A 26723-nucleotide genomic window follows, 5' to 3' on the forward strand; every position below is an offset into this window, starting at 1 on the left:
ACCAGATAGGAACCTACAGGTGGCCACATTCTCAGGTTTGCTTCCCCATCCCCCTCATTTCTAAATACAACTTTGCCTCATGCTTAGATCTGCCGTTGGGCTGAAGTGTTTGTGTTGGTGAGGTTTGCTGGTTGCTATGTATGAATCAAGGCAGGATGACCTGTAAGACTGGTAGAGGGATGGCTTGACTGGGTACTCAATGACTCTGAACCTTCACAGCAGGTGCTGAGGGTGCTGCCATAGTACTTTAGTGATCAACAGACAATGGCTGCAGGGGAGTCATCTAGATACTTAGGAATCTGAGCATTTTAGACCTTTTGGCGCACTCTCTGATTACCTTAGCCTTGTTTCTATGTGTTCTTGGTAGAGCAAACTTCACTCTTTAGGCTCTGTTTTGTGTTCTGCTTTCAATCTCTGGGAAGAGATTCAATGTATCTTTATATCTGAATATATCTTTAAGGGTGTAGAAAAAAAACACACAAGAAAGCTCTTGGGAGAATAGGAAGGTGTAATTTGAGGAATATTCTTCCTAAGGAAGAAGGAACACATTTTCAGAAGTTGTGTGTTAAAGTGGGCTGTGGTAAGATGTGGTGTGTTGAGTCTTCAGATGTATATGTCTACTTTAACCCACAGGAATTTTTGATGAGGCATTTGGATATGGAGACATGGCAGTGAGGAAGTCACTTTCCTGGTCTTCTGGCTACATGCAAATTGAACCTTACACAAGAGGTTAGTGAAACTTCTTGACCTTAGTGCTATGGAGAATCTGAAAGCCGGAAGCCCTTAGAGTACAATCTATTAAATGGCCTACACCAAAGTGGTATTGTTGGAGTGTGCAACACTGGTGATCACTCTCTGGTGAAATTCATACTAGGTTTTCATTTCATCATCCAATATGAACTAAGGTCTCTCTAGTTGATTGACTGATTGATCAAGCATGTGTGTGTGTTTGTTATATAAGTGTGCACTTGCCATTGTGTGCTTGTACAGAGGTCAGAGGTTGGTATTAGATATCTTCCTTTGTTGCTCTTTACCTTATATTTTGAGACCAAGTCTCTCATTGAATCTGGAATTCTTTGTTTTCTCTAGACTGGTGAGTAAGTCCCTGGAATCTATCTGTCCCCACCCTCCATCATGTGATTTCCAATGTAATATATATGCAGAGGGCCCAGTTCTGACCCATACAGGCTCTCTAGTGTCTGTGAGCCACTATGAGCCCATGTTAGTCGGTTCTGTGGGTTTTATTGTGGTGTCCTTGACACCTCTGGTTCCTAAAATCCTTTCTCCTTGTCTTCTCCAGGATTTCCCAAGCTCCACCCAATGTTTGTTTGTGTGTCTTTGCATCTGTTTCTATCAGTTTCTAGGTGAAGCATCTCTGATAATGGTCTATGAGTATAGGAAAATACCATTAAGAATAATTTTATTGACTTTTTATTTTGCTATTTTGTGTTTTGTTCTACCCTAGGTCTCTGTGGTATCTCACTTCTGGGTTCTGGCCCTTAAGGGGGAGCTCCCTCTCAGGGTATGGGTCTCTAGCTGTGCCAGTAATTAGTTGGTCACACCCAGAATTTCTGTGCCATCTTTACCCCAGCACATCTTGTGGGCATGGCAAATTGTAGGTCAAAGGGTTTGTGGGTGGGTTGGTGTCACAGTCCCTCCACTGAAAGTTTTGCCTTGTACAGGAGATGGCTAGTTCAAACTCTGTGTCCTTTATTCTTACGGTTTTACCTAGGGTCACTCTCATAGATTCCTAGGAGTTTCCATTGCTCTAGGTTTCTAGATCATCCTAGAGATGCCCCCGAGATTCCAGTTGCTTTCCCAGTACTCTCTCCCTCTATCCTACCCCACCTGATTCCTCCTGTTTCCATCCCCAGTCCCCATTTCAGTCCCTCCCCAATCCACTTGTTACTTAGCTTCTCTGGGTTTGTAGATTGTATCATGGTTAACCTTTACTTTACAGCCATTATTCACTTATGAGTGAGTACATACCGTGTTTATCTTCCTGGGTCTGGTTTACCTCACTCAGGATGATCTTTTCTAGTTCTATCCATTTGCCTGCAAGTTTCATGATGCCATTGTTTTTAACAGCTGAGTAATACTCCATTGTATAAATGTACCACATTTTCTTTATCCATTCTTCAGTTGAGGGGGATCTAGGTTGTTTCCAGGTTCTTGCTATTATGAATAAAGCTGCTGTATCTATTGCTTTTTTCCCCAAAGGCTTTTTAGTCACCAGGACTAAAATAGGAGCTATGTAAAACCTCCCAATTGTATTCAGTAACCCCATCTTTTTCTTCCCCTTACCTTTTTATCTTGTAATGTTGTCTCTCATATCATTAGAATGTCCTTGAAGACCAGAATGTTGTCATTTTCATCTCTGTGTCATCATCTTTCCCCAAAGATGGATCATTTTTTGAAACATTTTAATTGATATATACCTTACAGTGAAATGCAAACTTTATTTCACTCTGGGCAGGGTCCAGGCACTTCCCTAAGCGTCCAGGCTGAGAGAGCATCCCTCTTTGTGTTATGGACACACAATGTCTGTTTGTATGCTGAGTGAAATGACAGACTCTAGATATCCCTTATGTGAAAGGAAATGGCAATAGGGTGGGAGGCTGGGGGGGATGGTGGGGGGTGCGGGAGGAGGGGAGGGAGAGGGAACTGGGATTGACATGTAAAACAAGCTATTTAAAATTAAAACAATAAAAAAGAAATGCAAACTTTAATGTCAATCATATCTGCAAAAGGTTAACCATATCTAACTCTGAGATGTTGCTGTTATCTCGGAAAGTTCCTTTGGACTCCCATCAGTCCCCTTCCCTTGACAGAACTGATTATTATTTTGACTTCTATAACTATAGCTTTAAAGTGCCCCATTTCAGAAACCCACAGCTGTGAACCGAATTGAACTCCTGGAACCCACTTGCAAAGAGGAGTGATGACCAAGGGAGTTGGGATCGGGCTGGCGAGGCCCACAGGGGCAGCTGACCTGAACAAGGGGTATCACACGGACCCCAGACTGATGATTGGGGGGGCCAGCATGGAACTGATCCAGACATCCTCTCACCAAACACGGGTGACAGATAGGAGGCCTTGGCAATCTGTGGGACCTTGGAGAGTGGAGCAGTATTTATTCCTGGCATACAGAGGGACTCTGGAAGCCCATGCCACGTAGAGGGATGCTCTCTCAGCCTGGACACATGGGGAAGAACCTGGGCCATTCCCGGGATGATGTGATGGATTCTGGAAATCCCTCATGGAGGCCCTTGCCCTCCCTGGGGAGTAGAGGGGGGATGGAGTGGGGGTGAAGGGTTAGGAGGATTGGGGGTGGGGGAGGAGGGGAGGGAGAGGGAACTGAAAGTGACATGCGTAAAAAGTTAAATAAAAAATATGGAAAAAATAATGTGCCTTTTATAACTTTATGATGGAATCACACAGCACATTTTCAACATATATTTTTTCCTATACTCAATATACCTTTCGAGATTCATCCATCTGCATAATTACATTATATGTGTGTTAAGAGAAGCTTTTTCTTTTGCTAGCCACTTTGGTTTATCCCCCCGCCAGTCGCCTGGGCTCTGCCTTAAGTAATTACCCCATAATTGTTAATCTAAGTATGTTTCTTACCGGAGAATAGTTCCCGGCGTCCTACCCCCATGGCGTCACATGTTGACTCTCTTGTGTTTCCCCTTCCCAGAATCCTCCTTGACTCCTAGTCCCTCCTATCTAGGTTTTCTATTGGCCAGACAGTACTTTATTGACAAATGCACAGGCAAATAACAGGACTTCCCCCAACATCTCCTCTTTTCTGTTTAAACAAAAGAAAGGTCTTAATTTTAACATAGTCAAATTGTATATGACAGAACAGTTATCAAGTAAGAACATAGTTACAATATTTTAGCAAGATTTAAAGAAAATATGATCCATCCCATCCTTGTGATTCCAAAGTCCTATATGTAGCTTATCTTTTATCATAACTAAGGAAAACTATAATTATAAATATCTATCTTCAACTCCATCAAAGACCACAGAAGGATAATATATAAACACTAGGATTGACAGAGACGTCTTACTGCCTGGACAGTCACCCGAAGTTCCTCTGTAACGTTGGGGCATCCATCTTCAGCCCATAGGCCACAATGTTTCTGGAACACTTCTCAGCAAAGCAGGAAATTTCAAACTGTCCATCTGCATTGGCAGTCTGTCAGTCATTTTTCTGTGTCCTGCAGAAAGTCTGGTAGACTCTTCCATGAAGCAGGAACCCTGTAAGACTGAGTTCGGCAGTCACTTTTCTGTGGGTCCTGCATGTCCAGTTTATACAACAACAGTCAAGCAGTACAGGCAAGAGCAGTTTCTTGCCCAAATGGCTAATCTTGTCATGTTGAAAGTAAACTCCATAACAAGTTTCTTCGATGCCCATCTTCCTCTCAGACATAATTGGTGCTGCCAGGAGCGGACATTTCTCATTGTCAAGAAAAACCCTAAACCATTTTAAACGCCATTTTCTGAAGGTCTTTGAGAGGTTTGAAGACTGTTTATCTGTCTGAAATACATTTCTATCTATCTATAAAACCGAACTTACCTAACTATAAATTCTGACTATTATAAGTAACTATCTATAGTCTGTATTCAATTATGCATTACATTTTAAAAGATCAGTATAAGCACAATACTTAATCAAGAGGAGAAATATACATATCACAAAATTGACCTTGAATTTGTGTCAATAAATGAAAAACAATACCCATACCATAATTCCCTTTTTTACCATTAAAAAAGATTGGCTGTGATCACTAGCCAATTATAAACAATCCCATTTAAGTGAAAACAAAGATTTATAAACAAGATGGCAATTGGGACATCGTTCATTCCAAACTGCTTCCTGCTGGAAGGGGGTGCTGTTCACACCATGGGGATCATGACAAAACTCAGAAACCTGTGTAAGTCCGTATTTTCGGGGTCTGTAAGGCTGTATCATCTTAGCTGTCTCAGTCGTTGGAACACCTGGTCCACTGCTTCCGGGGGTCTTGGTTCGTGAAACCACAGAAGCCTGGAAGGAATTCTCAGCTTTTCATTTTCTGTAGAAACATAAGCAAATTCTCCTTTTCCAAGTAACATATCCTTATACTTAAATTTTGAAGTCAAGGCATTTTCAAAAGATAGAAGTTGGATTAATTTAGCAGCATTTATAATCAAGTGTACTTTAGTAGCAGTTCCTTCCTGAGCAAGCAAAAAACTGAAAAACACAATAGCATACAGTATCCAGACTCTCTGTGTATTTTCCATCTTTATGTGGCTTATTTATTTATCTATTATTACTTTATTTATTTCACTTTTATTTATTTTTCTTTGAGACAGGGTTTCTCTTTGGAAATCTGCCTGCCTCTGCCTCTGGAGTAAGTCCTACCAGCGTGCGCCACCACAACGCCGGCTTTTGTATTTATATCCACTTTGTCGTTTCATTTTCTCTCTCAATCTCACATATATTTTTAAACACACTGTAAACCTTTAGAGGTTTTTCTTTATCCAAGTCTGACTTTACTGTAAATCTTTATGTTTTTCTGGCCACGTGTCTTATCTGTAAAACCGCGGCTGTTTTAAACTGCCGTTTCAAGATGGCGGGCGTAAGCGTGATTGCAGCTTACCGCCTCAGTCCATGCTGACATCCAGCAAAAGCTGCCACTTCCAGCTGTACGCACACACCTTTCAATCATTAGCAGAGTCTCTTAAAAGAACCTTGCTGTTTTTTTTCTTTTCTTTTTTCTTTTCATGCCGAGTCAGGAAGACTCCGGTAAGTGAGCCACGTGAATCTCGGCTTGTCGCTAGCAAAACAGAGCACACCTGAGAAAAATGCTGCTACCAAAATCTGTGCTTCTCTCTGTTCTTCTGTTTCTAAAATTCCTTTAAAGCTTTTGTCATTCTACGTGGAAATTCAATCCCACTTCTGACACCATTTTGTTAAGAGAAGCTTTTTCTTTTGCTAGCCGCTTTGGTTTATCCCCCGCCAGTCGCCTGGGCTCTGCCTTAAGTAATTACCCCATAATTGTTAATCTAAGTATGTTTCTTACCGGAGAATAGTTCCCGGCGTCCTACCCCCATGGCGTCACATGTTGACTCTCTTGTGTTTCCCCTTCCCAGAATCCTCCTCGACTCCTAGTCCCTCCTATCTAGGTTTTCTATTGGCCAGACAGTACTTTATTGACAAATGCACAGGCAAATAACAGGACTTCCCCCAACATATGTGTATATATATAATTATCTCAATAATTTGTTGACTTTTAATGCTGAATATTACTTCATTGTATGTTATACCACAGTTTATTCATTGTCTCCTGGATAGATAGTTGGTGTGTTTCTAGTTTTTAGCTACTATCAATAAAGTATCTCTGAAAGTTCTTGTGCAACTTTTTTATTTTGTTAATCTATACTATCATTTTTCTTAAAGAAATGGTGGAATTGGTCACAGGGTAAATTTTAAAGAAAGTGTCAGATAATTTGCAGTGTTTATATTATTTCATAGTTCTACTGGTGGTGTGTAAAGGATACAATTGGTTTATGATCTCATAGCTTTTGATGTTGTCAGTCACTTTTATTTTACCCATCAAAATAAGCATGAAATAGCATCTTACTGGGTCTTTAATTTGCATCCCCTTGATACAATAATCTTTTAAAGCATTTTCAAGTGTATATTGGCTGCATACAAATGTACACACACACACACACACACACACACACATTTGTAAAGTGCCTGTTAGGTCCTCCCATTCCAACAAAGAGGGGAAGTAGTTAACAAGTCCCACCCTTAGGTCAGGAGTTATTAAGAGTTGATGGAATCTGGGGAAGGGAGAGTTAGTTTCCTTTAAGGGTGTGGTCCCTGGTAGATGGACCATGCTCCAGCAGATTGCCACAATTCTTGAGTATATAAGTAGCACAAATTGAAGTAATTGAAGTTCATGGGCTATAAAAAAGAGGGGAGAGGATGAGGATTAGACCTAAGAGGAGTAGGGGACTGAATATAATCAAAATGCTTTCTAAGTACATATTAAATTCTAAAAAATTAGCAACATATATAAAATAGGTTGCTTATTAATTGTTCAGTGGAGATTGCCAGGGTTTTTCATTGGCTTGATATATGAGCTCTTTGTAAGTATAGCTGTTATCTACTGACCTTATTTGATTCCTTAGGTATGTCTTATCTCAGGCAGTCTACTCATTTCCTAAGAAGCATTTGTTAAAATTATGCAGAACAAAGAAAATCAAAATAAAAGTAGAACAATTAGCTAAGCCACTAGCCATTAAAAGAACCAGTGGATACCACACCCCATCAATCACAGGTATCCAGTTGTCAGTCACAAAGAGGGTGACTAGCATACCGAAAAGTGTATGCTTGGAACAGAGCCACAACCTGTGCTTGGCTGCCATGGTTTGGCAGATTATCAGTCCGCACAGTATTTATTCCTGTTGAGAGGGTCATTGGCAGAAGAGTCCACGGGGTGCTGCTTTAATCATGTTGAATAAGTTATTTGTGTCTATCTTAAGTAAACACCTAAGCATGAAGGCAATCTCTGTGTAACAGGAAAGTACTGCTCTCTTAAGCAGATTCTTTCCAGTGGAAAGCAAAGTTTTCTGTCAGTCTTCCTTTCTTCCTTCCTTCCTTCCTTCCTTCCTTCCTTCCTTCCTTCCTTCCTTCCTTCCTTCCTTCCTTTCTTCCTCCCTCCCTCCCTCCCCTCTCCATTCTTTCCTTCCTTTTTATATATAGTACATATATTAGTCAGTTTTCTGATGGTATAATAAATAACCAAGACAAATAAACTTGCAAAGAGAAAAAGGTTTGTTTTAGCTCACAGTTTTAAAGGTGTCAATTCACAATTGATTGGCCCTAATACTTTTGGAACTGTGGTAAGACAGCCTGTCATGTAGGTAGGCAATGTGAAACTGCTCGCCTCCTGGCCAGAAAGCAAAATTCCCAGCCACCAACAAAAAAGCATAATATTGAGACAAACAGAGGGGGAGAGCGAGAGCGAGAGCGAGAGTGAGAGAGAGAGAGAGAGAGAGAGAGAGAGACAGACAGACAGACAGACAGACAGAAGACAGCCCTCCAAAGACTTAAAACTTCCCCTAGATTTCACTTCTTAAATTTTCTACAGTCACCCAAGACACATGGACCTTTAGGGGACTTTATGAGTTCCACACTCTCGATTTGACAAGCATCAGTTACATGATTTTTGAGCTGATGTGTAGTGTGTTTCAGGTAGGTGCTCTGTGTGGAGGGGTTTCTGTGGACTAGCCAGGACACCTGTTGCTTGGGTTAACTATACCATCTATATGATGTGCAGATAAACCCAGAAAATTGATGCTGCCATGGGGCTTGAGGTACGAAACCTTTAGCTGGGAATATTCTAGGTTTCCTGTTTGTATGTGTCCTCTTCCTTTCCAAATTCAAAACATCTTATGTTTGGCTGGGTTTGGATGTGTACTTACTCACTTCTTTGGATGGATAGTGTACCAGTCAGGTGCTAACAGTTGTCTAGATAGCTACCTTAGGACTTGCTCAATTTATCTGTCTTTGAAAGTGGTACAATGTTGATGATTAAAATTATTGATATTTCATATCTCATATTTGGCCATATTACTACCCAGGAGGACTTGTTTAAGTTTATAGTTTCTTCTCTTCATGTTACGCACTTACCCACTATATATTCTCATTTGGTTTCTAGACGTCAGAGAATTATAAAGTTCCAAGCTTTTTTTTGTTTTGGAACATTGCATTTATAAAAGAAATGAAAACAAGCATGGGGAGAACATCACCCCATCAGGTAGTATCAGTGGATGGCTGACTGGGGCTGAGGAATTCTCTCTGTTTCTCTGATGCTATCTATGTGATCTCAGTGCAGCATGGAAGCCAAGAGGACTATGCATTATGGTTACTGGTTGATTGAGTCCCACTGATAGCATGTGGACATTGCATTCTCCATAAAGCAGTGACTTCTGAAACAGAAGCTGTTGTATCTTGTGATGCTCTGTCATGTTTCCAGTTTCCTATTATGACACTGATAGGAAATCTGGGGTTCACCTATAGTTCACACTGTTGTATGCTTGCTTTAGAGTTTTGCATTTGCTAACCCAAACAGCTACTCCTCAGCATTTACTCCAGGTAATAGAAGAAAGGAGGGGATAACCTTCATTCTGCCTCTGGGTCTGAGGCCTGTGAGAGCTGAACATGTGTGCGTTAGGAGAGGATGTGGCCTTCAGGGCTGTGGGTCTGCTCACTGCAGAAGTCGACCTTGACAGTGAAGTGGAGAGTTTCAAAAGCAGCTTTACCCAAAGGCTCAAAGCTAATGATTCGAAAGTGTTGACTGTAGTATCAGAGTAAACAATAGCCGGGTTTTGTGGTGTTTACTTAGCACAGCAGCTTGCAAAGGAATCACATGGGCTTCCTTCCACACCACATTGCTGGCGTGTATCAAAACCATCAGTTCTGAAGTAACTCAAACGATTCTGCCCTTTGTTTAAGTTGTGGGTTGGTGCAGAAAGGAAGTTTTCTATAAACCCCCATGCTGTTTGTGTCAAATTGGGATGGACATGTCTTTAATTACTGCTCATTTCGCGCCCAGAAATGACGTCAGTAGCCTGGATAGAGTGTCAAGCAGGAGGGGTCGGAGGCTTAGACTTGTCAGATGTTCACACTTTTTATTTTGTTTAATAAAAAGCATGGCAGACAATGTGAGACAATTATGTGAAAGTCACTTGGGCTCAGCACATCCCCCATAAATGTGCCTGCCTGTCTTGCCTTTTTGTCAGCAGGCTGAGATGTGCCGGGTCTTCACACAAAAATTGATCGAGTGTTTCTCAAAAAGGGAGTTTTCTCAAATTTCATTAAAGAATTAGCATTTGAACTCCTAATTTCACTCAGTTCAGTCTTTGAAGAGATGGGTCCTTTGTACAGTGACCAACACACACCTTTGCCTTCACCTGGCACAGTCCTGGAAGAGACAGGTACTATGTTCAGGCACAGTAATCAACAAACATCTCTGTCTGGAGGTAAGAAATACAAAGCTGACACAAAAACTAGTGTACTGGGTGCTCTGTTTGAATGGGGCTCATCCTATCCCCACCTCACTTTGAAGTCTGGTCATTGGTGCAACACTGTTGAAATATAATGGGGTCTTAGCAGGTATTAGGGTCTTGAAGGCTCTTTCTTTATGAAGGGATTTATGTTACTATTATGGGATTGGGTTCATTCTCTGAGAGTAAGTTATCAACTATTGAAGGACTTGATCAACTTTCTAGACTGTGGGTGGCCATAAAATGAGGCTGCCCCTGGTATTTTGTCTCTTTTGCTCGTGCTCAGTTACCCATGTGCTTTCTGTGTCACAGAGGCAACATAATGTCCTTGCCAGGTATGACCACTCAGTCTTAGGCTTCCTGGTCTCCCAAACTATGAGCAAAATCACCTACTATTTATAAACTACCCAGTCTCTGGTGCTTTGGTATAGTAAAAGAAAATAGACTGTCATGCCAAAGTTATTTTTAGATGTGTGCTTGGGGGGAAATGTTAATATGCTTTTTGAACCCTGAGGCTCAACGGATGCAGTGGAAGGTTCATTGCCGCCTTGACTGGATTTATAATTACCCAGACCACACATCTTAAGGTGTGCATGTGAGTGTGTTTCCAGAGAGTGTTAATTGAGAAAGGAGCAACTACTCCAAATTTGATTGGCACTATAGTATAGATGAGGGGCTCAGAATAAATGCAAAATGAAAAGGGAGAAAAACTGGAGGATATCAGCATCCATCTCTTTCTGACTCTTTCTCAAATTATTTATTTATTTAAGCTTTGTTCTATATTCCAATCCCAGTTCTCCCTCCTACTCCTCCTCTCACCCCTCACTCCCAACCCATCCACTTCTTGTCCACTCCTCCCCATGGGTAAGGGCTCCCATGAGAAGTCAACAAAGTCTGACACATTAAGTCGGGGCAGGACCAAGCCTCTCCCCACTGCATTAAGGCTGAGTATGGCATCCCCTCATAGGGAATGGGCTCCAACGTGTTAGCTCATGTACCAGAGTTAGATCCTGGTCCGACCACCAGGAGCCCCTCAGATAGCCCAAACTTCACAATTGTCTCCCACATATGGTCTCATGGAGTTGCCACAGCTGTTGGTCTAGAGTTCATGGGTTTCCATGAGCCCTGCTCAGCTGTCTCTACAGATTTCTCCATCATGATCTTGATCTCCTTTGCTCATATATTCTCTCTTCCATCTCTTTGACCGGATTCCCAGAGCTCAGCCTGGTGCTTGGCTGCGGCTCGTATGCCCTGTGTGTCCAGTTGCCACACCTTTGCTGTCATGATGAACAGTATCCACTTAAACTGTGATCCAGAACAAATCCCTGCTCTCTTAAGTTTTCTCTTGGTTAAAGTGACGGGAAAAGTACAGCAAAAAGACAATAGCAGTGCAGACAAATTGATCTAATGGCAAGGATGAAAAGAGGTCCCAGGCTGCCTAATTCTTGTTTCTGGCTTTATATCTGTTGGCCATCCAGTCCAAAATAGCAGACCATCCTCAAGGAGACAGAATCTTTTCACTTTAAGGAAAACTGAAGTTCTTTTGAGCTACCCCACTGCTTTTGTGTCATGTTAAAACCCATTTATATTTATTCCCAGTATCACCTCATCTGGATACTATACAGAAAACTAAGATGTCACATAGTTGCTATGACCTTTCTTGGACAATTCTTCATGTTCTACACATTCTTTGACCTTTTCCCTAATAAGATTTACTTATCCAGTGTCCTGTTTCCCTAGACTGCTCTAAACAGCTTCAAAAGTTCAAACAATAAGAAGCCAATAATAAGAATTTGTCATGGCATCATACATGTCTAAGACTGAACAGAAACAGCCTTTCTTTAAAGTCTTATATCCAAACAAGGGTTCTGGGAATCAAGGAGGACTTTGAATGTCAGGGTGATCATTTATTTGAGCAGTGTGATACTTTGGTTTTGAACTACCCTTAAAAAGGTTTGTGAAGAGAAGGCTCATATATAAACAGGTTTTATCACAATGCATGCAGTGCTCAGAGAGGCTTTTGGAAGTGCTTTTGACATGAAGTCTTTGCTTTCATGATTAATCTGTCAATGGATTTGAAATTTGCAGAGAATATTGGGAAATGTTGGAACTGTGGACAGCAAGGCTTGGTTGGGAGAAGTGTATCACTGGTAGCAGCATGTACTTGGGTGTTGTATCTTAAGTTAGCCCCTTCCTATTAAGCTCTTTCTGCTTTTGATACACAAGGAAGTGAGCAGCTTCTCTCTACCACATGCATCCCTCCATGATGTTCACCTTGCCTCAGGACCAGGGCAATAGAACCAGCCAATCATGGCCTGAAATCTCTGAGATATTAAGCCCAAATAAATCTTTTCTCCTTTAAATGTTTCTGTCTGCATTTCTCTGAGATATTTTCTCACAGCAACATAGACCTAGCTTTGTGCTTCCCTATAAACATGAATGGGGACTAGACTATAACATAGCAAGCCAGCTTGGAGAACCTGGACACTTGGGATCAAGTCTCAGGTTGTCTATCACATGCCTAATTCTGCCTCATGCAAATTCTCTTGGTTACTTTCTTAAGGAAGCCATAGCTTTGTGTCTGAAAACATCAGAAATTTGTTTTGTCATAGTTCTAATGGGTAGAAGCCTGGACTCATAGCATCAACATGGATGTACTTCCTTTGAAGACATTAGGGGCAAATTACTTCTTCTTTGCTTTTGGTGGTGACCAGGAGTCCTTGTGTCTACATCACTCTAATATGTGTCTCAGTCTCACATGGTTGTGCCATCTCTGTATGGTTTTGTTTCAAATTTTTTTCTTCTTCATAAGGATATTAAATATTTAATTAAGTTACCTCCTACTTAAAAGAGTTTATGTGTCTGTGTCTTCCTTAGTTAGTTTTTATTGTTGGCTCAACACAACCAAGAGTCACCTGGGAAGAGTGAATCTCAACTGAGAGGCTGCCCAGATCAGATTGGCCTGTAGCCACATTTATGGAGAATTACCTCAACTGTTGATTGATGTAGGAGGGGCCAGGTCACTGTGGGTGGTACACCCTGGGCATGTGGTCATGAGTTGTATGGGCAGCAAGCTGAGCATGAGCTAGGGGAGGAAAGTCAGTCAGCAGCATTCCTCTGTGGTGTTTGTTTCAGTTCCTGCCTTTCGTTTTGGGTTCCTGTCCCAGCTTCTCTCAGTGATGAACAGCTACATGCAAGTGTGAGATAAATGAACCCCTTCTTCTTCCAGTTGTTTTCAGTCATGCTGTTTATCACAGCAGCAGAAAAGTAACTAATACAGCGAGAATCTTATTTTCAAATGAGGACACAGTCAAAAGTGCTGGGAGTGAAGACTTTAGCTTATCTTTTGGGTGGTAAAATTAAACCCATAACATCCTGTGAGCTTGTTATACTCAGGAACCCATTTATTCAAGGACTCTTGGGGAATGAGAGCAAGACAGCTACTGTACAGGTTGTAAGGGAGCTCAAATAAGTAAGGATTATTTATTTACCATTTAGTTTAATTTTTATAAGTGCTTTGAGAATTTCACACAATGTGTTTTGATAATATTCACCTCTCCTTTTCGCCATTTCCTCCCGGGCCTACCCAGCTACCCTTCATATCACAAATTTATGTGTTCTTGTTTTATTTTTAATAAATCGCTAAGGTCAATTTGTGCTGCCCATATATTCATGGGATGTGGGGTCATCCGCTGGAATGTGGTTGATCTATCGAGGGCCCACCCTATGGACACTCCCTCTCCTAAAAGTCATTAACTGTCCATAGCCCCTCAGTTAGGGGTGGGGGCTCCTGGACCCCTTTCTCATCTGTGCAAAAATACTGACTAGCTTGATGTGGTGCAGGCAACCATAGCTGCTGAGTTGAGGAGTAGTGTTGTCCTGTCATGATCAGATACTATTTCATTATTGTCTTGCCTGACTTGTGGCTCTTACAGTCTTTCCTCCCCCTCTTCCTCAGTGATCTCTGAGCCTCTGGGGTAGGGGTGCTCTTTGTGCAAAGTGCTGCACTGATACATGTTCCCTGTACTTTGACTAGTTGTGAGTTTCTTTGTTAACTACTGTCTATTGCTCAAAGAAACTTCTCTGGTGGGGTCTGAGAATAAATGGAAGTTTTAAAAAAGAGGAAATAAAACACAATGATGTCAGGCTCAGTGAGAATCAGTTTTCTCTGTATGCTGATCATGCTTCTGGTCTGTATTTTCTATGCTTTGTCCATGTGATGGGACTTAGAAGCACACCGGTATTACTCATCCTTAGGTGCTTCTACCGCTGCCTTGTATCTATCTATCTCATCTGTATGTAGTCTGTTTAAATCTACGTGTATCTCTGTCTATGCCTGTCAATATCTGTCTCTGCCTATGTGTGTTTGTATATGTCTATCTTTATGTCTGTGTCTGTATATGTTTTTATCTCTATGCTTATATCTATGCCTCTGTCTGTCTCTGTCTACATAGGTAACAGTCCATGTCTGTCTGTAAGTTTATGTCTATGATGGTTGCATTTGTCTCAGGATCCATCTTTGTCTATCTATAACTCTTTATTGTCTATCTTTCTCTATCAATGTTCATTTCTCTATATACATGCGTTTCTGGTGACCCTGGCTTATTCTCTGTATAAAATAGGTAGTTTTCTTCTGGGGTGCATTGATTCTCATAAGATTGTGAGTAGAATTTTTTTTTAGTTTTTTTTATACAGGGCTTCTCTGTTTGTAACAGCTCTAGCTGTCCTGGAACTCACTCTATAAACCAGTCTGGCTTTGAACTCACAGAGATCTGCCTGCCTCTGCCTCCCAAGTGCTAGGATTAAAGGCGTGCACCACTACCACCAATCATGAGTAGAATTTTGAGGGTGGGCATCTATAGACTTAAAAATGACCTCCTTGTAGATATGTTATTTCCTAGTTCTAAGAATTCCTAGTTATCAAAAACCCATAAGAAAAGAATGATTATTATCTTGCATGACAAGCAACATAATAGAGTTAAGAATTTTGAGATAATATGCATATATTTGAATTTTCAGATAAGGCTCTGGAGAGATTCTGCACACAACTTCTAAGTGATGTAGATATCCAAAGAAGATTCTTTCCAGAGCCTTGGAGGTAGCAGGGAAGTCTGTTGATAACTTTATTTTGCACTTTTGTCTTAATATCTAAGAGAGAATGAATACCTATTGTCTTAAAATTGTCATAAAAGTTTTCAACATATCCCCTCCTCAATTTCTAATGTCTTAAGCGACAATTTTATGATAATTTGTTATGGCAGACCCAGGGTCCCTGAACATGCACAGACAAATGTACATTCTTATTGCTACCAGTTTCTATTAAAAGTATATCTTTATGTCTTGATTGATTCTGGGAAGCAAAATATGGTTTTAGTGGGATCTGTCACCTACACAAATGATGGACACCTCCATTGGAGCCCTTGCAGTGCCATTCATTCTACTTTGAAATTGTATGATTAAGCTAGTGCTGAAGTATCATTAAAGTGTTTATAAATATGTTATTATTCTAAACCACAAATTTGTTTTTGCAGCACTTGAAATAATGTAATTGGCTTCCTTTGTGATATCTATCATCTGTATATCTACCTATCATCTATGTATTATATATACATATATATGTATTATTAGATTTCAAAGTTCCCATGTGTGTTTTTGATCATAGCCATATACACCCTACCCCAGCCAGCTCTTACCAGATCTATTCTCCATTTCTCTACCCAACTAACTTTGTGTTTTTTTTCACAACCAATTTTTACTGTTCAAATATTAATGGGTATGTGATTTTTCACTGGCATGTGATGAGCTTACTAGAGGCTGTTTCTCCCCCTCACAGCCAGTAACCATTGCCAAATATCCCCACAGCTAGGGGTGGGATTGTCTACTTGCTTCCCCTCCCCATGTTTGTATTTGGTCTGACTTGGTCTTTCACAAGTTTTGTGCATGCTGTCACAATTTCTCTGCTGTGTCCAGAAGATAATGTTTTCTTGTAGTCATTCACAACTTCTGGCTCTTACACTCTGTCCCTCTTCCATAATGATCCCCTAAGATTTGTGTGTGTGTATTTGTGTGTGTGTGTGTGTGTGTGTTGGTATACATGTTCCCTTTATGGCTGAGTATTCTGGAGTCTGTTATTCTCTGCATTTTGGCCAGTTGTAGGTCTCTATGTTAATCACCTTCTACTGCAAGTACTTCTACTACTCAGATGGAAGTTGAGAGATGCATTGATCTACAGCTATAACAGTAAGTCAGGAGTCAGTTTAATAGTATATCCCTTTAGCAGTGTAATAATAAGTAATAAATTCTCACCTAAGCTCTATGGTCTGTCTTTTAAATATCCCAAATAGTGTGAAAAAAGGACATATTTTATTTTCCCCATAGTCACCACTCTTTAATGTGAACACTGGAATAAAAATGAGTAAATACATGAGGAAATAATTATTGTCCAATGTATTCATATTAGAGGTAGAAATCAGTACCCAGAGAACTAAAGGAGACTTGGGTAGTGGCAGATCTTCCAGGACTCAGGCTTTAGGTCCTGGCTTTTTTTTTCACATACCTTCTTTTGAAATGTCACCTACCTGTTCAGTCCCTTGCTTCCTGTGACCCATGAGCCCTTTGTAAATCTTACCACTGGATCCTATGGGATGCAGGCATTCTATTTTGCATCATATCCACCAATGCTCAATGCTTAATAGATCAAAAATATGCTTGTAGGGGTTTCTCTCCCAATTTTAGATACAAATTGTGACTTACTTTCTGAACAAAGTAGATGCCTGCCTTCAATTATTTGTGTTTACATAATTCATAAATATGCTAGAGGCACATAGTAGGTACTCAACAAAAATTCTTAGATATAATTGAATTTCCTGGTAGCTGAGCTAGACAGACGGGTGGATAGATATAAATTAGTAAAGCAGATTTGAACCATGTGTTGATCATTGAAAAGTTGTTTCATTTTTAGCCAAGATAAATGCTTTTTTAATGTGTAAAGAAATCTATAATTTTTTGTGCTTTGAATTAAAGCTCCCACTTCCCAGGTTTCCTGCCTGCTTCTGGCTGCTCTTAATGAGCTAATTTACCCCACCGAGGCGAGAGATTTCCTCTTGGGAAAGGGTTTAGATGGGCCTCTCACATCCAGGGCCCCAGAGCGTTTCCTTACAGGGCTTTAAACACTCTGAACATATTTAAGAGAGAAGCCAAGAAACAAATCTGTTGTTTTAGCTTTATTCCTCGAGGCTCAGCGGCTCGGTTTTCCTTCCCCTTTGATCATGCTCACTGGAGTGGCAGGCCTGGAAACTGCCAAGAAGGGCTGGGTCTCTTTAGGAAGCCTGGGCAGGGGACCCACCCAGCTCCACACAATGAAAATAAAGTTGTCAAGCCTTTGAGGTGGCTGTGAAGATTTATTCTTCCTGGGCAAATTGGTAAGACATTTACATTTTTTTCTTAAAAAAAAACCTTTGATGAACTTGATAAGGAAGCCCTGGTTTGAATGTGGAAAACAGATTCCATTGCCCAACTGGGTTCTCGATGTTCACCATGAAGCTTGTCCTGTGGAGGTGAACTTGCCCTTCATATTAATGATAGGCACATCAGAGGTGCACTGTGGGAATGTCACAAAACACACGCTTTTGTTGTCTTAGAATGTAACCCTTCATGAGATAGGAAGTCTCCAAAATCTCTCCTAAACTTCACATTTTTGTCCTCCACTTCTACCATGATCTTACATTTGCACGGCTATATCCCACTGCATAATCCAATGGGGGATACGCAGCATTTTATTTTGCATAGATTTGAAATGGTCCATTCTTCCTGAATACAGCATTGTTTGTTGTGGCAATGTCACTAAGTGTTTGAGCATGTCTTGGGTCACACTCAAGCCTCTAGGATCCAAGAAAGGAAATGGAAGCAGTGTGAAGTAGCTTTTGCTCACATTCAAGAAAATTATTTCATCAGGGGAACATCTGCCAACCTTACTGAGAGGATGTTCTTAATATTTTTAAGTCATAAAGACCATTATGAAGGCATTTTAAAAGATTGAGCTTTAGACCAAAACCCAACCCAACCCAAACCTAAATAACAAGCTCCCCTCAAACAGCAAGAACCAACCAGGCCTAGACATGTATCAGTTGAAAATGGTGGGTTTTTTTTTCCCTTGGGGAAATCAGAGAATTGCCTTTGAATTCATTTGATGGAGCAACTCTATCTTCATTTCCACTGGGCTCAGTAAAGAACCCATGGAATGGTGACAGACGGAACCAGGTTTGGAATCCTTTGTGGCCTTCTTGGTGTCACCTTGAGTCTATTTTTAATTCTTGTTCAATTAGCTGAGTTGTAGAATTGGAGTAATTGCACTTTGCTAGTGGGATCCTTTCAGGTTGTAAAGATCAAAGAGAGGCTCAGGTTACACTGGTGATCAGGGATTACGGCCCTAATGCAGACACTTACGGAAATGTGCCAAGTGATCACCACACAGGATACAGCAGCCTTTCCCAAGGAGCCCTGCATATTTATGGCAGGGCTTCTTCCTGTCTCTTTGCTCTGTGTGCCTGTCTACAAGCAGCTGACACAGACTTTCCCTCTCTCCTACTTTCTACCACTGTTTCCCTGACCAAGCAAGGTTTCCAGATCTCACCAAAGTCAAGGAATTCACCACCCAGTGGGGGACCCCCTGTTGGTCAGGGATATTGGTTTCCTCAGTTTAGCTCAGCCTCAGGATGGTTGTTCTTGGCTCAGGATTTAATCTCCAGAATCATGTGCAATGTAATGTCCAGGGTCATATGACTAAAACATGTGGCTGCTTGACTGTTTAGGGGACTATGCTTGATAATCTCCATTTACCTCATTTGCTAATCCATTCTTCCTTCTCAAGCCTGCCGGTATACTAGAACATCACACAGGCTGATTTCTAGAAACTACTTCTTGTGCTCGAAGGCTGGCTTGTGTCACTTTAGGTTTAGCCAGCAAGAGGCATTAGAAGGAGATTAGATGGTGGAGGAGGGAGAAGCTAGGCCTACTAGTTGGCCATGGTTTAGGGTTCACAGACTCTGTTATTAGATTTATATAACTTTAATAACAATACCCTTGTCCAGGCCTATAGGTAGTAATGGTTGCCAGTTTTGCTGGCTTTGGTGTGCTTAACCACTCTTACTTTGTTCTCTTAACTCTGCCTATAGTCTTATAAACTATTCTTTATTCAAGTCTTGTCAATGAACTCCGAGTGGGGAGAACCTTGACTAACAGAGGAATTGCAGAACATGGGCACATCAAAATGTACTGTAAGTTCCCCGGGACAAGCACTTAGCTTCAGTTACATAGTTGTAAGAACTAGACAGGTGTGTAGTTCTAATGGCTTATGTGTCATAGACTTCAAAAACTGGAAATGCCTGTCATTTATGTTTATGTAAAAGAAACTAATCAATTTCTATGTTCTGGACAGATAAGGTCTCTACACATCTATCTATCTATCTATCTATCTATCTATCTATCTATCTATCTATCTATCTATCTTTATGTCTGTCCGTCTGTCTATGTATCATGGCAAACAGGTCACTTCCAAGCTCTGTACTCAAGGGGAACAATGCTTATTTTTTCTGTAACAAAATCAGGAGATGGTAATGTGTCAAAACCTGGCGGGGGATTATTTTAGGGTATGCTATGAATCATACGTTATTATTACATTGTTGAAGCAAAATAAAAGATTGGGTCTGGGCTGCTGTGTGAGGAGAGCGGTAGTGGATCACGGTGTGAGTAAATAAGGAAAGTGTTTAGTGTTGTTGGGTTGATGCAACTGTGTCTTTGTAGTCAAAAGTTCTGGGCAACTAAGAGTCAGTAATGACATAGAATATGACCACATTTACAGCTAATCAGACAAACCCTCAGTGTCATACATGGGTGAATTTTTCAGATATACCACAGTTTCATTGTCTTCCCCATATAGACCAAAGACTTTACCATTCACGGTTCAGATCTGGAGTGAATGATGTGTGGTGCATGTGTGACTACCAGTTCTCCCATAACCATATCAGACACAAATAAATTATTATGACGGTCGTTCCAATTTAGCTGAAGTAAGACATTTATTTCCTCCAGTAAGTACTAGGGGCAGGCTCTAGCTCCTGTTTTTAATGTTTCAGGGACAATGGTAAAGTAGCTAAGAACCTTGGCTTTGGCCAATGGTGTTAGACAGAGTGCTCAGCCTGCCCTTCCTACTTCTATGGGACTGGATGTAAGCACGTTACTTTGTTCTTCCGAGACTCAGTGTGCCAACAGTACACTGGTGACAGGAATTGAACACTTCTAATTTGCTAAGGTATGCAATATTTTTGTAAAAGAAAGAATACTGAAAATGTCTTCAATAGTTATTTGTGTGAAACTTCCTGAAAGTTTGCAGAATGGCACATTCATTGTGCCCTGTCCTGTTCCCTTCACCTACTCTATGAACTTAACCCAAGCTGTTTCTGTCAGCAGCGTGAACCTGTGACTTACAGAAGCTTCTTCAGCATTTGTAATGTCCTGAGCTGCCCCAAGAGCTGTATTTAAGGAATTTCTGTCTCTCACTTAGTGTGAGTGAGTTTCAAAGACTGCTTGGGGTAGAGCTGTGAAGAGCCCACTTCTTTCGCCTAGTTGAAGGACTCACTCTGGGGATATATTTAATGTTCCAAGGCTCTGCATGGGTTCAGGAAGAGATTGGAAATTTGCCAGGAATTATCAACCTTGGCTTGACTTCCCTTTCCTGACCAGCATCCCCCTATTTGTTGTCTCCTCACAAAAATTCCTTAACGTAAGAATCTTTGCCTCAGTGGGCCTGGTCCCTCTGAACACCAGCAACTAGTAAGAGTATTGTTTAAGCTACTAAAAACTGTAAGGTAGAAGTCTCACTTCACAGATGTGGGAATGGAGGCATCCTAAGGTCACTGTATTAGCAACCTCAGCTGGATTCCAGCCTCCAGGTGTCCTGTGCTTCCAGCTCCAGGTGCACCTGTCTCCAAATCTTCCCTCTCCATTTCCCTAGTTGTTTGTAAATAAGAGTGGATGCTCTTTTGCAACATTTGGTGTTGAGAAGGGAGAAGAGAACGTGGATCAAGTTAAAGAAAAAGGCTGAAACACCGAGCACAAAGCCTGGATCTTGTTCCTTCAGTACCACCTTGCAGGGTGATACTCTCTGACAGCAGTAGGAAGGGGCTGTGGAGAGAGGGAGCCAACCTGAGTACTATTGTATTTCTACATGCCCACACTCTGCAGCCTTCTTGATGCTGGCATCAGCTTGCTTCGTGCTTAAACCGCTTATTAAAGTCTAGACGCAACATAAAAGCACGTAAATTGGTTCCAGCCATCTCTAGTAAAAACTTCAACTGGAGCTCGGAAGGGATTGGAGCATCTCTCGGCATAATTAAAATTGACTCTTAAAGTTTCTTTAGCGTAATTGGTAACACTTTCTTTGGAAGTTGGTGAAAGCCTCTTGCTGGGAAGGTTAAATGCATTTCTGTGTATAAGATCAGAATTCAAATATAGTTTTATGGACACATTTACAGTTATGTTCTACCCGGGTGGTCTTTTTCTCCCTGTATCTTTTCTATTTAAGATTTATGCTGTCATTCACCACAGTCTAAATGTGTTTTGATAAGAAGAAAAAAATGACCCGCTGCTGACGCATTTCAAACAGAGAGTCAGTAGTATTTTGAAGCTCTCAGTAAATTGAACTGCAGTTTGGCTTAACCCAAGTCCCTTCTTTTCCCAAAGCTCTTCAGTGGGAGTGGAGCGCTTAACCTTTGTTATCCAGAAATTGAAAGTTGCTACTTCTCTTTAGTTGCATCCAAAGGTAGGAAGGACAAGCTTTCTAAAGATATCCAAGTACTGCAGATGCAGTGATCAGACCTTCATTTCTTTAGGACAAATATGTTTGCCCATGTGACTGTTTCTGCATGTTGGGATGCTTTTCCTTGGTCTGTGTATCCTAATGGTCCTGTCTGTGTCACAGTGTCTCAAAGCCGAAAAGCCCATGTTTTGATCATGGATGAAGCTTCTGTCCCTAGTTGAGACCTGGGAGGGGCGAGGATTGAGTTTCACTTTAGAGATCACTAGCTTTCCCTAATTCCTAGAGTCAATATTTCATCTCTGTCTTAGGAATTGTGCTCTGTTCATCCTTATGAAGAAGCATCTTTAGATCAATCCAATGTTTCCTGTTCAGGCTGGGAGGATAGTGCTATGAAGACTAATCAGAAAGGAGAAAAAGTCACTCTGATCCTGGGATCCAAGTGCAGCAACTACTTTTTTATTTCTGTTTTATTTTTTCATAGTAATGGTCTATAGGAATATGCATTTTTACATAATTTTGATTATTGTTATAGAGATAGACTTTTTGAATAATAATATTAAATATAAATAATTAAAAATTCACATTAGACATACACAGAACATAGGCTATTATAAATATAAAAAAGTGTGCAAGTTCAGTATCTTTTATCTGGAATGATTAGGACCAGGACGGTGCTTTTCTTGCCTCCCACTCCCAAAATGTTGGTATATTTCATTGCACTATTTCTGCACAAACACCCATTACCTGAAAATTCAAAATGCAAAGTGATTACCAACAGGCATTTCTTTTAGTGTCTATATCACTGCTCAAAACATTCTCTATTTTAGATAATTTAGGTTTTGTGCTTTTAGATTAGGGATGTTTAATCCATGGTACCCTTATTCAAAGGCAATGCCTGTTAATATTTTGGTACTTATTTCTTTATGTTTTTGTAAAAATTGTTTTTTTTAACCTACAATTGTTTGTATGTGCATGCTTGTGTGCAAGTCTGTCCTCTTTGCATGCATACAATGTCTTCCTCTGTAAATTTTCACCCTAGCATTTGAGAAAGACTTTCCCACTGAATCTGGAACTTGTCATTTTCAATAGACTGACTGGCCAGAAAGCCCTCAGGATCTGCTTGCTGTTGTCTCCCAGCAGGAGGGTTAGAGCCAGCACTAGGGTTACTGACACAAGCAGCCACATTCAGCTTTTTATATGGGGTTGGACATCCAAACTAAGGTTCTCACGCTTATGCAACAAACATTTGACCCAAAAAAGCCATCTCCCCAGCTATTTAATATGCAATTTTATTCATTAATGTATATTTGATTTTATTTTGATTTAATGCAACTCACCCCCACATACTCGAGTAATATATCTGTACAGCCTATGAAATCTATGTGGTATTCCTTGTATGTGTATGTGTTTAGGGCTGACCACTTGTGAGTAGATAATCTAGAGGAGGCTATTCATGAAGACAACTGATTCTTCCTCTTTCAATAGCCATTAATGGCCTGTAGCTCTTCCCTCCAATTTGGCTTTGTTGCAGGATTCCCGCCTGAGTCCCATTGCTGCTTTAGCTCCCAAATAACACACAAGACACTATATTAATTATGAAGCTGTTGGCCATTTGCTATGATTTTTAATTGCCTAGCTCTGACTTAATCATTAACCCATAATTACCAATATATATTTTTATAAGGACTTATCTTTCTGAGAACGCCAGACTTGAGTTCTCTCCTTCAGGGATCACATTTCAACCACTCTCTTCACTACATTTCCCAGAATCCTCCTAGACACCTAGTCCCACCTGTCTTGCTTCCCTATTGGCCAACAGTGCTTTATTTATACCAGGCAAACATATACGGAGAAGGATTTCCCCCATCATGTTATGTCAACTGGTATTGCCATTAATGCAGATTTTGTTTATGAACTGTATTGTTGAGTTTTGATGAATTCAGCTTCCCTGTCATGTATAGAGGACACTATCTCACAGCAGGTTTTATTGTCCTCCATGTCTTAAAATCTTTCTGTCCTTCTTCCAAAATGACCTTGGAGACTTAGGTACAGAAACTGTGTTATAGTAATTTCTCTTGGGACTTGGCCCCATATGGTCAGTTGTTCTCTGTGTTTTGATCAGAGGTAGATTTCTATGATAGTCTCCATGTGCTACAAAAAGAAGCTTCTTTATCTGTGAATATAAGGATAAATATTTAGAATGTGGCTAGAAATTACACTGCTCTAGAAAAGTGATAGTAATTTCTCTTCTAGGGTTCATCATCTCTTCGACTATAGGTCATTGGCTCAGTTTACAGTAGCAGAGATGAAGTCTCTCCTAGTGAATGGGCTTTAAGCTCAAGTAGACAACTGTTGGTTACCCCCAAGGTATGAATACCACTATTGTACCTTTCATATTTTGATATCTTGCCATGCTGGTCATTGTTGTGGCTCATAAGCTTTATATCGGGTTTGTGCTGTTGATTGCTTTGGATACTATGAGAGCTGGTCTTTTGGAAAGAGGCTTCCAGATCAGTTACAGCTTGATTCTTCCACACCCCATGTCTGAAGGGTATAAAGTCTTCAGCAATCTGATAAATCTCATTAAAATGATTATATAATATATCCCATCATGCAGACAATAATTTTCTTTGTCGTTGTCTTATTAGTAGATAATATTTCATATGCCATATTATAATAATTCTGCAAGCTTGTAATATAATTATGAATTAATATCTATTTTATTTCTGTATCTAGGATTATTTCCTTTTCATAAATTCCCCCAAGTGGAACTGTAAGATCAAAGACAATGAAATTAAGTCTCACAATAATAGTGATAGATAGCTCTTGAACATATCCTACAGATATAATGCACAACATTGGCACTCTGAGTTATGATTATGTTAAAATGTTCATGTTATTTTTGACAGAAAATGGCTTTCTATTTGATCTTCATGTTGACAATCCCATTTGATGTCTACAGTGGGATCTTCTCAAGTGAGTCATCTGTTTTTGTGCTTCACTCAGTTAGTGTGGAGTTTTGTGCTTTATAAGGTATTGATCTGTCTTAGATACTGTACAATTACAAAAGTGTGAAATATATTTTCATCTTTGTTTATGCTTCCTGAAATTTGGAATAGCATTTTTGTTTGTTTGTTTGTTTTGCTTTGTGGACAGGATAATGCAGTGCAGATACAATTCCTGCTTATTTCATGATGACCCTGGCCACTCTGGGAGTTCAGTGGTGATGTTCGGAGGTGACATTATCTTGGTTTCTGGGGGGAAATCATGAAATTCTACTTAGTTTCCAAGTCACATATAACCTTTTGTTCCAGTTTTCTGGTGTTCTTCTGTTGCTCCTTTTGATGAACAATCCCAAAGCTCTTCAATTGACATGAGAGATAGATCGTGAGGGGGAAATTCAGAGGGCTTTCGTTATTTTATGACACAATGTTATTGAAATGTGTGAAGGAGGTGTGGATAGGATAAAGTTTGAGCTGAAAGCAGCTTAAAGGAAAACTGACTTTTCAGACTCTACCTGGAAGCTATGCATATGCATGTCTATGTAGACACATGTGTGTATGAGTGAATATACATACTTGCTGACCTAGATTTCAACTAAAAGTATAGCTCAAGGCAAGAATTCCTATGTAGGAGTTTATTTTTGGAAATGATGTGAGGTAGCTGGAACAGAAGATTGGAGAAAATGCAGCAGGCAAGGAAGAATAGCTAATTCCAAGATGTATTATTAAGTTGGTTCTTGCTGGTGTCATCTGAGTTCAGTCTGGTGTCTGTAGAAACAGTGTACGATAGTCTCTTGAATTTATTTGTGGATTCTCAAACTTCATGGATGGAGGTGTTATGTAAGTTACTAACAACTTCACTGTTTTAGGTTTGTACTTTTCAGTGCAGCTGGTAGGATTGTTACTAACATTCTTTATGCTTGTGTCAGAAAAATTCCCAGGCCGAAAAGCAAAAGGTTCATAATGTAGGTGATATGAAGTTCTGGTCTGATATAGAATATACATTTGGCTACTGCAGGAATCTGGGAGCAAGCTTGTCTCACATGTGGCCCAGAGATCATGAGTATGTGAGGAGTTATAAATGTGACCCTACACATTTGCAGATGACAACATTGTATTGCAGTGTTAAAGGGTTGGCTACTCTTATGTGGGAAGGGTCAATGTAAATGATTGTAGATGGGACACAAGAGAAGGCAGGGGCAGTGTATGTATTATAACTGCATATATATTTTCTCATTTAATTTGGTTGATTCTGAAACCTGGGTGGATACAGCATAATGAACTTAGTATCAATATTCTATTATTTTAGTCTTCTTTCAATGTGAGTAACCTCTATTCATTTCTCAGACCTCCAATATTCTCCAAGCATGGCCAGTGAGAACATAGCATTTCCCAAAGCAATTGGTTTTTGTACAGGGCATGCCAAACAATCAGAGCCCAGAGAGCTTTAGGAATACCATGAGAGCTTGAACAAAAAACAAGAAAGTGAGGAATAGGGTCATGATACAAAGAGAACCAGGCCTTCGTGGGTTAGCATTGTTTGAATTCCTGGCTTCAGCCATCCATGGCAAAGACTGCAGCTACTTTAGCTAGTGAAACACCTGTTTCTATAGAAGGCAGATTGACTAGAGTTTTCTGTCAATTGCAATCAAACCTCAGATGCTTTGGGTGTGCCACTATTTAAGATCAATCTTTTGAAACTTATTTATGAATTTAGAACCCTGTGCCTACTGCTGTGAAAATTTTCAGCTTCTGTTTGTATGGAGAAGAAAAGGATCTATATGAGAATTTAGGTCATTTTAAACTCCTGGAATAGAGAACACATGTCTTTAAGT

General features: G+C 40.3%; 1 long non-coding RNA gene across 1 annotated transcript; it reads left to right on the plus strand.

Annotated features, from left to right (window-relative positions):
• The first annotated feature begins 269 nt into the window (after positions 1–269).
• On the plus strand, positions 270–24867 carry LOC121140253. The gene is made up of 3 exons (XR_005877042.1): positions 270–729; positions 24140–24253; positions 24796–24867. It is a non-coding gene; the product is annotated as an uncharacterized LOC121140253 (long non-coding RNA).
• Positions 24868–26723: the final 1856 nt, after the last annotated feature.

Source organism: Mesocricetus auratus, unplaced genomic scaffold, assembly GCF_017639785.1.
Source record: "Mesocricetus auratus isolate SY011 unplaced genomic scaffold, BCM_Maur_2.0 Super-Scaffold_100004, whole genome shotgun sequence".
Classification (NCBI taxonomy): domain Eukaryota; kingdom Metazoa; phylum Chordata; class Mammalia; order Rodentia; family Cricetidae; genus Mesocricetus; species Mesocricetus auratus.